The sequence below is a fragment of the Atractosteus spatula genome, chromosome 22, assembly GCF_055471065.1.
Source record: "Atractosteus spatula isolate fAtrSpa1 chromosome 22, fAtrSpa1.hap1, whole genome shotgun sequence".
Lineage (NCBI taxonomy): Eukaryota > Metazoa > Chordata > Actinopteri > Semionotiformes > Lepisosteidae > Atractosteus > Atractosteus spatula.
Genome location: NC_142727.1, coordinates 945,982 through 956,845, shown reverse-complemented (window position 1 = coordinate 956,845; position 10,864 = coordinate 945,982). Strand labels below are relative to the sequence as shown.

Sequence of the window (10,864 nt, the reverse complement as noted above, 5' to 3'; positions counted from 1 at the left end):
AGTAAATTGCTTCACTTGAGTCTGTCCTCAAAATGCCTACTTAAATGTGGAGCAGTGTTCAGCGCTGCAAAGCAGATTGTGAGGGTGTGTGTGTGTGTTTTACAGCACCACCCTGGCTCATAATGAACTGTGCAATGCTCTTTCAGAGGACAGTCTAATTTGTTTCTAGAGCACGGTGATCATTTTTCTGATGGCATGTTCAGCCAAGAAAATGGCATGTTCAGCACAAGAAAGCACCTTAAGCCTCTCTGACATGTTTGCTTAATACATTAACAGGAAATTGAGAGAACGCATTCCTACACAAGGCACTTTGTAATTAACATTGGAGTCTCTTATCCTTTCTGAGTTCCCAGTTTCTCCCCCCTCCGCACTCGGAGGTGGACCTGCCAGGGGCAGAGCTCAAAGCTGGAGTTGCTCATCAGCACTCATTTGATCAAAAGCAATATTTACTAACAAGGGGCTGGGAGATGAGCAGATCCATGATGAAAAGTACAGTCTGTGATTCCTGGCAGGCAGCCTCCCTTTGTGTGCACACAAGCAACACCTGGAGCTTCACAATCAAGTTGCAGGAAAGTGAAGCCCCTAAATTCATGCCTGACAGCCACCCTGCCCAGCCTGCAGGGGTAAGGGAAAGGCGTGTAGGCTCATTAAGGAGATGGGAGGATGAGCATACGTGAAAACTCGCTAGATGAGGCGACTCCGCTACAGGTACCCGACCCCAACCCCGCAATCCACACAACCATTAAGACATAATCCGAGGACACCAGTTTATTGCAGAAATTGGACAAGAAAATACAGAACAGGAGGAACCAGGACGGCTGTTGTTATACAGTACTGGAAATCGCTCAGGCGGTCCGCAGACTGGAGCTCCGGCCAGAGAGACGGTGGGTAACCTGGGACCGCGAGGGGAGTCCGGCTGCTCTCCGGGATCAACTGCTGCTTGAACAGGGGAGGGAAAAAAGCGTTTCGCGCTCCAATACCTGTTGGAACAGTGTCTGGCCTCTCGCCTCCGTCTTTACAGAAGTAGCACCATTTTTCGGAAGGAAAAAAAGCGGTTTATTCGGAGGGAGGCGTTAAAATTAGAAGCATGAGGCTCGCTAAACAGAGTGTGGACAAGTTGGATCCTCTTACCTTTGAATTCACCGGCCAGCTCTCCAGTTTCACACAACACGGAGCTCTGCGCTTCGGCGTTCGGACGATCGTAAAGGACAGGAAAGCGGGGGACCTGAAGAGGAGAATATCAAAAAAAAAAACCTGCCGAAACACGACTAACAGACCTGCCCAAGCATTCAAACTACAGGTAGCAATGTTAAATGCTAACAGAAAGGATACGTGGCATTCCGTTCCTTTTAGAGGTACGAAAGTCGTTGGTTTGGTTGCAATTCAATCTTGCTTTCAAAGCTAGAAGGCATTTTCTAAAACCAATTGTCCGCAACAGTCATTTTCTTAATTACTCTGGAGCTCACACTCCTCCTCGTCTTCAGTTTTATACTGTTCCTGTCTTAATAGAAAGAAACCTCGACCGAAATTCAGCGAAACAGCCGGGATCGTGTTTTTCTTCCAGGCGCAAAGCCGCTATTTAAAGGCAAAGACGCACTCCGGCGGCCGGAACAATTGTTAAAGCAGACCAATCGAAAGCTGATACAAGATTAATCAAACCTGCTGACTTGTAATTATGTAGAAACGCCTAAAACACGGACGGTATCCTGGAGTTAGCCGTCTCCGCCTTCGCCACACGGTCTTTCACAGACAAATACAATCCCACTCCATACTTTTAGCTGGGTGAAGTAACATTATTGAAACTTTAATTTAACACTTACGATTTGTTTTCAATTAAATATACTTTATTCATCCCCGCGTATTCAGGTCACGAGGTGAGAAACGAGTGTCAACCTTGCGACAGTGTTTCAGATTTCCTGTCTTTCAATTGTGGATCAAGTCGTAAGAATTATACTGTTGGTATAGTTGATATTTGACTGTTGGATTGATTTGATAATCAATCTCACCTTTGATTACTGTACATCACTCATTGATAATGGTTCCCCAACACATTTCACTGAATAACCTGTGTATACGCTGTACAACACTGTATAGAATTTTTATGCCTTTTTAAAATTAATTAAAATGAATTTGGAGCTCTCTCTTAGAGATGACAACTGCGAGGTAGTATACTACTAAATACCCGACGGACACTGCTTCCACTAGTTCAGTGCCAGAAATCTGATATAACACTATATAGAATTTTGATGACTTTTTAAATTCCTTAAAATAAATATGCATCTGTCTCTTAGAGATCACCTTTATGAGTCTTTTATGGACTTCTAAATATCTGCTTCCACTAGTTCAGTGCAAGGAGTCTGGTATTCATAGACAACATTTGTACCACCTGCACGTTTTGCACTAGACTACAGTAACTTTCTTATCTAATAGTATTTTAAATTACAGCATCTCTCGTAGTAAAAATATGGAGCGATGTGATGCACCATTGATTGCAAAACTTGTTATTACGTCTTTATCACAATTCTGTTTTCTTAACCTTATCAGACGCCCATGGAAATATAAATATGTCCTATCGTGACACCTACTGGTATAAAGGATCTAAAGGGATACTCTGTCCAGAAGCCAGCTGGGGTATAAAGCATGCAGATGAATTTAATCGCTCATGTAGTATTTTTTTTTAAATGGATTATGAAACGTGTAACTCATGGTGGCTTTTGAAAACATGCTCGATTTCTTCCACATGTTTTCAGGTGGAAGAAAAAAGCCACCTGGCCCGTCATCCTGTAGCCACGCCCACTCGAATGACATCCCCCGCAGGCCCCGCCCCGCTCACCTGTCCGCCGGGATCTGCGAGAGAGGAGGGAGCTGAGCGAGTTTGTTCCGCGTCTTTTCGTGACTAGTTTTATTTTTCCTTTATTTTAATGTTTAATTGAATTTTAAAGCTTTCATTCATATTATTATATTGTCTACACTTCGCAGGAAGATGTAAAGGGGTAAAACACTTATTTTCGATAGGCGCTAAATAACATTTTTATTGTCTTTCTTTCCCAGCGTTTCTCTCGTTTTTAGCAGGACACTTGTGTTACACAAACAACGTGTGTATTTCTTTGACTTCAAAAATGTTGTAGCACTAAAGACACTGTTGTATTGGCAGACTGAAAACGTAGCTTTTCAGCCTGTTTTCTTTATCCTAATTTTCTCTATCAAACATTTGAAATTTGCTCACAAAATCAAGCGTGCGCATTCATCCAAACTGAAAATAGCCTACCTAGAATTGTAAAGTTAATCTTCTCATTGTTTTCCAGAGTATTTTAGGTAATTACGTTCTTATTTTCTCATTTAAAATCGCTTTCAAGGAATACTGCTTAGTTTAAATGGCCTTTAATTTCAAAATTCTGTTTTCTGTGTGTTTTCAGTTTAGTGTCTTCGGGCAGGACAAGATTGTCAATAAATAACGAGAGTATCAACGTAAGTTAAACATTTTATTCGTTTTTACACGTATCTTGCTGAAATATGTTCTGCGCTATCTGTCCGGGTGAAAATGCCGTTTGCTGCTTAGAAACCTTGGTTTTAATTATCATTAAATGATCGTCTAAATACTGGTGTACTTGTGTTTCCAGTTTTCGGGGGAGGACATGCTTGGCTGAGCTGCTGGAATTATCTATGTAAGTATTAACCTATTTATTCGTTAACGCGTCTCATATTGAAGTGCAGTATATACTGTATCTGCTGAAAATCGTTGATAAACGTGATGCACCTTGTCCAAAGTAGAGTCAAACTAGGCGACACGGCATTTCTTCAAGGCAGAAGTTGTTGTGACGCGACAAAACTGTGTGCCTGCTGTTTATGTAAAACATAAGAAACCGTTTTTGCTTCCAAATTGCATCACAAAAATTAAAACCACGGAGCCTATAAAGATTTGGATTAACTGTTCGCGTGTTAACGATGTTTTCTCAGAAAAATAATATTCCAATCGAAATGGAACTTGTAAAAAACAACATTTGAATGTGACAGTTTCGTTCTAATCGATAAACATGTACAGTAGCTGTATTGATTGTGCCTTCGTTATTTGGCACACTGTTTTGAAACCTGAGTGCTTCAATATCTGTTCACCAGGAGCACTTCGCGATACGGCAGACTAAGTGCTTTATTTCAACTGTTTCATCTTCTGAACGTGTCAGGAAATACGGAAGCTCGATCTAACGAGCTGGTATAATTTCGAGATGCTGTTTGTAACAGAAAGCACAGCTAATACTGATTTCTGTTGTTTTGCAGGAAAGGCAACGAAGTTCCCGTCTTCACTCTGGTCGCTGCCTCAACAGATCTCTCGGAGAAACAGTAACGTGCTGTATGTTTCTGTGCTTTTCCATGTACTTGCATGCTAATGTTTTTGTACTCTGTTTACTTGTAAAAACCTTTAGCGTTAATGTAGCCTTGCTTTGAAGCTTTGTGATGTAAAATGTGTTAATTTTCACTTCGAGTCTGTGCATCTCTCGTACCGGAAGGCTTTGTTTTGTGTGCAATTTTCGCTCAATAAATTGTTTGTTGGATTTTGATGTGTTTTGTTCTTTCTATTCTCGTGCAGTTCTGTACCCCCTTGGTCCTGAAAAACCCCGGTGTTGGTGAGTTTTTTGGCGGAGAGACTTTACTAACAGTTTCTGAGACACGATGCGAAGGGCTGTTTTTTCCTTGCTGTCACTGACCGCAAGGGGACACCCTATCGCTTTGTGACTTGGAAACTGCAGAGGCTACCCCCTTGTTAAGTCTGTCCAGATTTTCCCGCCAAAAAACTTAGTATATACCGGGGCTCTTTCGGGGCGTGGTCTCCTCCCATCAATCAAACCCAGCCCCGTCTACTCCTCTTTTTGGAGAGAGGGGCTGGGTGATTGACTCCAGCTCTAGCCAAGCCCACTCACTCCCAGCAGGAGGGGAAGGCAGGTCTCCTGGTGTGGACTTAGAAGTCTGTTGGTTACAAGCTGTGACTGATAGGCTGAGTCCGCCCTGGGTGCCTCCTCTCAGCTGGGAGTGAGGGGGCTTGGCTAGAGCTATCCTCCCCTAGGGGCTGTACCTGGGCTCACTGGTAGGGACCCTAACCCCCCAGAGACTATCTAAAAAGGCGGGAAAATCTGGAGCGACTTAAAAAGGGGGTAGCCCCCGCAGTTCCCAAGTCACGATGCGATAGGGTGTCCCCTTGCGGCCGTGGCGCAAAGTACAAAACAACCCATCGCATCGTTCCTCGGAAACTGTTTGTGCTCTCTCCAGATTCTCCAGCCAAAAACTTACAGCAGTGAGACACCAGCCCAGAGCAAACCCTTCCAACACACCTTAAAAAATAGAAGACAATTCAGAAAATGCCATCAACAGTTTTTATTGCAGAATACACAGCACAAACAGTAGCAGCAGTCAGCAGGAAACGTGCAGGTTAAGAATGTCAATACATCAGATACAGCACTGAATCGGTACATTACAGATCAAGCCACTGGAGTCAACAATGAAATTCAAGGAAAAGCACACACTGTCAAGAATAACTTGCCAACGCACAAGGAGTTGCTGGAGCGGAGCTGGAAAGGAGATCGTCGGAGCGCCGAGGAGCAGGAGCCGCAGAACTGAAGGCAAAAGAAAAAGACATCGTTAACAAGATATCGGATTTGCAGAATCGATTCGCTTGACTTTCTGAAGTCTATTAACTTTTTAAATCAGCTAAAATAAGAAACCAATGAGTAATCTCTTGAGAAATCACAGACACATCTCAGCCCCCCTACTCGTTCTGCCACATAGAAATGCAATTCTACTTATACATTTACAGCGTGTATCATATTCGAGTGAACTCCCTGCTTTGAAAACCGTCGTTGAAAGTTTTAGTATTATCCGTCTTTACCCAGTGGATTCTATAGACGAACAATCTGAGACTTAGAGCTTCCCATCTCTATTCAACAGAAGCACCACGAAACGAAGAGAAGCTTGGTATAAACCCGTTCTGGTGTTAAAATGCAGGGAAGTGGGTGTTGTCTTACGGAGTTACACAAATATCAATAGTATAGCGAAAGGTAGCATTACTTACCCTGGGAAAAAATAAGTTTTTCATAACTGCAGGCGCGTTCTTGAAATCCTTTGTCACCTGGAGAAATAAAATAAAACAAATCAGTCAATTCGATCTTTTCAAAATTGTATAATTTCGGAGCGGAAAGCTTTATTACACCTCGAATCCGCAAAGAAGAGATCCAACAGCTGCCCGAAGAAATATACAATCCCGCTCAAATTCACTAAGAAAACAGTCCCACTATTCCAATAGTTAGAAAATACGTTCGGCCACATAGAAATTCAACGCTACAAATAAATTTAAGAGAAAGGACCACTTACAGCGGGTATCATTTTCGATAAAACTCCCTGCTTTGAAAAGAATCGTTAACGTTTGTTAGTGTTATCCATCTTTACTCAATGGATTCAATAGATGAAGATCCAGCGCCCTAGAGTTTTTATTTGTATTCAACAAAAGCCCAACGAAACTAAAAAGAAGTTAGAATAGTTGTATAAACTCGTTCTGGTTTAAAATGCCGGCAACACGTGCCGTCTAATTGAGTTACAAAAAAATAGGATAGCGAAAGGTAGGAATATAACTTACAGTACCTCTGAAAAAAACGTTTTATAACCGGAGGCCCCTTCTTTAAATCCTTTTGTCACCTGGAGAAATAAAAACATACGAATTAGTCATCTCATCTTAATATTTTAGAAGTTCGGAGTGGAAAGGGTCATAGCCCATATCCGCAATGAAGAGATATCACACAACAATTGACTTTATAAAGGAATTAGTTTGGTGGTAAACTAGCCTTACATACCTACATACCTAGAAGTACCATATATTTAAAAATGCTGCAATGAAAGATAGTATAAGAACGCTTAATTGGAGATTTTAACACGTCCACAGCACGCCCAAACGGAGAGAACACTCATTTCGGCGTCCTAAAACACAAATTAAACCGAAATACATACAATTAAAAATGTAGCAAAATGCATAAACTCTGTCTCTCTTTACTCAGCGTGATATTTGCATTTTTAAACTTAAAATAAGAAAATTAGAAATAAAACGCAAACGCACCTCACGCCGCAGAGACTCGTCCCGCCGCCATCTTGCCGGGCGCACCTGTGGAACAGGTGGACGGGGCGTGTCCGCTGAGGAAGGTCACTCTGGGGGCGGGCTCGGCTCCTGAAGGACAGCTGGGGATTCAGCTACAAGGGTTCAACACTGACGTTACTGAAGATACACAGACATTTTTACTCACCAAAAAAATGCAGAAAGTATTTAAGGGCTGACGATTTTCAGACAAACTGATACAATGACATTCACCTACGAGGCTGTTTGTCGGGAACGTTTCGCTTGTGGCCAGTTGACCGAATCAAGAGAAACGTGCTGGAGAGAGACCCCTGTCGCTCCTAGTTAGGACTGCACCTCTCTTTCACTGCTGATGCCACACCTGTCCTGAAGGTGTCACAGTGGTATAAGGGGCTGCTTTTTAGAATTGAATTCCGATCTATTAATTTATAAACGACCTAAACCACTCAATTTACCCTGTTTTGGAAGGCCCCGAAAATGGAGCCCCCCAAAACGGCCGGCGTGGTAGAGAACAGCCCCTTCTACAAACTCACCCCGACAGCGCGAGAGCTACACCCGGGGATAAGATCTCACACTGACGGGGAGGCTCGGGGCTCGTGTTTAACTCACTCTGATCTCTGAGAGTCGCTCTGCTTCCTGAACTTTAGAAGTGTCCGATGGTTCAGCCCGCGGAGCCACCAGGCCAGCCATACAGCCCCCCGGGCATGTAACTCTCTTATTCAGTTAGAAGCCACGTCCCAGTTCCGACACCAGACACTTCCCCCTGTTTTCTCGCTTTCAAACATTAAGTCTACTGAGACGCCTTGATAATGCGATTTTCTAGCCCTTTTGCGACTGGACATGACTTGTTTAACTTTTCGAATGACAGCGAAAAACAGAGATTCAAAGTTTGCCACAGAGTTGGAGGAGCCTTTGTGTCATGTGTCAGACGTGAAGTCCGAGAGGTTAAAATGTTTTATTTTTTAAAACAAAATGTCTGAAATGATTCTAATTCTATAAAAAAAAATTACTACATGAGCGATTAAATTCATCTGCATGTTTTATACCCCAGCTGGCGTCTGGACAAAGTATCCCTTTAGATCCTTTATACCAGTAGGTGTCACGATAGGACATATTTATATTTCCATGGGCGTCTGATAAGGTTAAGAAAACAGAATTGTGATAAAGACGTAATAACAAGTTTTGCAATCAATGGTGCATCACATCGCTCCATATTTTTACTACGAGAGATGCTGTAATTTAAAATACTATTAGATAAGAAAGTTACTGCAGTCTAGTGCAAAACGTGCAGGTGGTACAAATGTTGTCTATGAATACCAGACTCCTTGCACTGAACTAGTGGAAGCAGATATTTAGAAGTCCATAAAAGACTCATAAAGGTGATCTCTAAGAGACAGATGCATATTTATTTTAAGGAATTTAAAAAGTCATCAAAATTCTATATAGTGTTATATCAGATTTCTGGCACTGAACTAGTGGAAGCAGTGTCCGTCGGGTATTTAGTAGTATACTACCTCGCAGTTGTCATCTCTAAGAATGAGCTCCAAATTCATTTTAATTAATTTTAAAAAGGCATACAAATTCTATACAGTGTTGTACAGCGTATACACAGGTTATTCAGTGAAATGTGTTGGGGAACCATTATCAATGAGTGATGTACAGTAATCAAAGGTGAGATTGATTATCAAATCAATCCAACAGTCAAATATCAACTATACCAACAGTATAATTCTTACGACTTGATCCACAATTGAAAGACAGGAAATCTGAAACACTGTCGCAAGGTTGACACTCGTTTCTCACCTCGTGACCTGAATACCCGGGGATGAATAAAGTATATTTAATTGAAAACAAATCGTAAGTGTTAAATTAAAGTTTCAATAATGTTACTTCATCCAGTCAAAAGTATGGAGTGGGACTGTATTTGTCTGTGAAAGACCGTGTGGCGAAGGCGGAGACGGCTAACTCCAGGATACCGTCCGTGTTTTAGGCATTTCTACATAATTACAAGTCAAAAGCCAGGTTTGATTAATCTTGTATCAGCTTTCGATTGGTCTGCTTTAACAATTGTTCCGGCCGCCGTAGTGCGTCTTTGCCTTTAAATAGCGGCTTTGCGCCTGGAAGAAAAACACGATCCCGGCTGTTTCGCTGAATTTCGGTCGAGGTTTCTTTCTATTAAGACAGGAACAGTATAAAACTGAAGACGAGGAGGAGTGTGAGCTCCAGAGTAATTAAGAAAATGACTGTTGCGGACAATTGGTTTTAGAAAATGCCTTCTAGCTTTGAAAGCAAGATTGAATTGCAACCAAACCAACGACTTTCGTACCTCTAAAAGGAACGGAATGCCACGTATCCTTTCTGTTAGCATTTAACATCGCTACCTGTAGTTTGAATGCTTGGGCAGGTCTGTTAGTCGTGTTTCGGCAGGTTTTTTTTATACTCTCCTCTCCAGGTCCCCCGCTTTCCTGTCCTTGACACCCGTCCGAACGCCGAAGCGCAGAGCTCCGTGTTGCGTGAAACTTGAGAGCTGGCCGGTGAATTCAAAGGTAAGAGGATCCAACTTGTCCACACTCTGTTTAGCGAGCCTCATGCTTTTAATTTTAACGCCTCCCTCCGAATAAACCGCTTTTTTGCCTTCCGAAAAATGGTGCTACTTCTGTAAAGACGGAGGCGAGAGGCCAGACACTGTTCCAACAGGTATTGGAGCGCGAAACGCTTTTTTCCCTCCCCTGTTCAAGCAGCAGTTGATCCCGGAGAGCAGCCGGACTCCCCTCGCGGTCCCAGGTTACCCACCGTCTCTCTGGCCGGAGCTCCAGTCTACGGACCGCCTGAGCGATTTCCAGTACTGTATAACAACAGCCGTCCTGGTTCCTCCTGTTCTGTATTTTCTTGTCCAATTTCTGCAATAAACTGGTGTCCTCGGATTATGTCTTAATGGTTGTGTGGATTGCGGGGTTGGGGTCGGGTACCTGTAGCGGAGTCGCCTCATCTAGCGAGTTTTCACGTATGCTCATCCTCCCATCTCCTTAATGAGCCTACACGCCTTTCCCTTACCCCTGCAGGCTGGTCAGGGTGGCTGTCAGGCATGAATTTAGGGGCTTCACTTTCCTGCAACTTGATTGTGAAGCTCCAGGCCTTGCTTGTGTGCACACAAAGGGAGGCTGCCTGCCAGGAATCACAGACTGTACTTTTCATCATGGATCTGCTCATCTCCCAGCCCCTTGTTAGTAAATATTGCTTTTGATCAAATGAGTGCTGATGAGCAACTCCAGCTTTGAGCTCTGCCCCTGGCAGGTCCACCTCAGAGTGCAGAGGGGGGAGAAACAGAACTCAGGATAAGAGACTCCAATGTTAATTACAAAGTGCCTTGTGTAGGAATGCGTTCTGTCTCAATTTCTTGTTAATGTATTAAGCAAACATGTTGGAGAAGCTTAATGTGCTTTCTTGTGGCTGAACATCCCCTCAGAAAAATGATCACTGTGCTCTAGAAACAAATTAGACTGTCCTCTGAAAGAGCATTGCACAGTTCATTATGAGCCAGGGTGGTGCTGTAAAACACACACACACACCCTCACAATCTGCTTTGCAGCGCTGAACACTGCTCCACATTTAAGTAGGCATTTTGAGGACAGACTCAAGTGAAGCAATTTACTATTTAAAGATTAAGATGACAAAAGATTCAAGGTGCAACACTCGTTACTGCAGGAAATTCTGGGAGGCTAGACTGTTGCAGTAAAAACAGGAAAGTGAAAG

At 42.9% G+C, this 10,864-nt stretch overlaps 2 long non-coding RNA genes across 2 annotated transcripts; one reads left to right on the top strand and one right to left on the bottom strand.

Annotated features, from left to right (window-relative positions):
* Positions 1–777: 777 nt before the first annotated feature.
* Positions 778–4,550, top strand: LOC148816399 (uncharacterized). The gene is made up of 4 exons (XR_016094711.1): positions 778–884; positions 2,751–3,468; positions 3,621–3,665; positions 4,276–4,550. It is a non-coding gene; the product is annotated as an uncharacterized LOC148816399 (long non-coding RNA).
* An 860-nt stretch (positions 4,551–5,410) lies between these two features.
* Positions 5,411–7,139, bottom strand: LOC148816398 (uncharacterized). Its single transcript, XR_016094646.1, has 4 exons — positions 7,097–7,139; positions 6,628–6,681; positions 6,062–6,118; positions 5,411–5,606 (listed from the first exon to the last, which is right to left on the bottom strand). It is a non-coding gene; the product is annotated as an uncharacterized LOC148816398 (long non-coding RNA).
* Between the last annotated feature and the right edge of the window lie 3,725 nt (positions 7,140–10,864).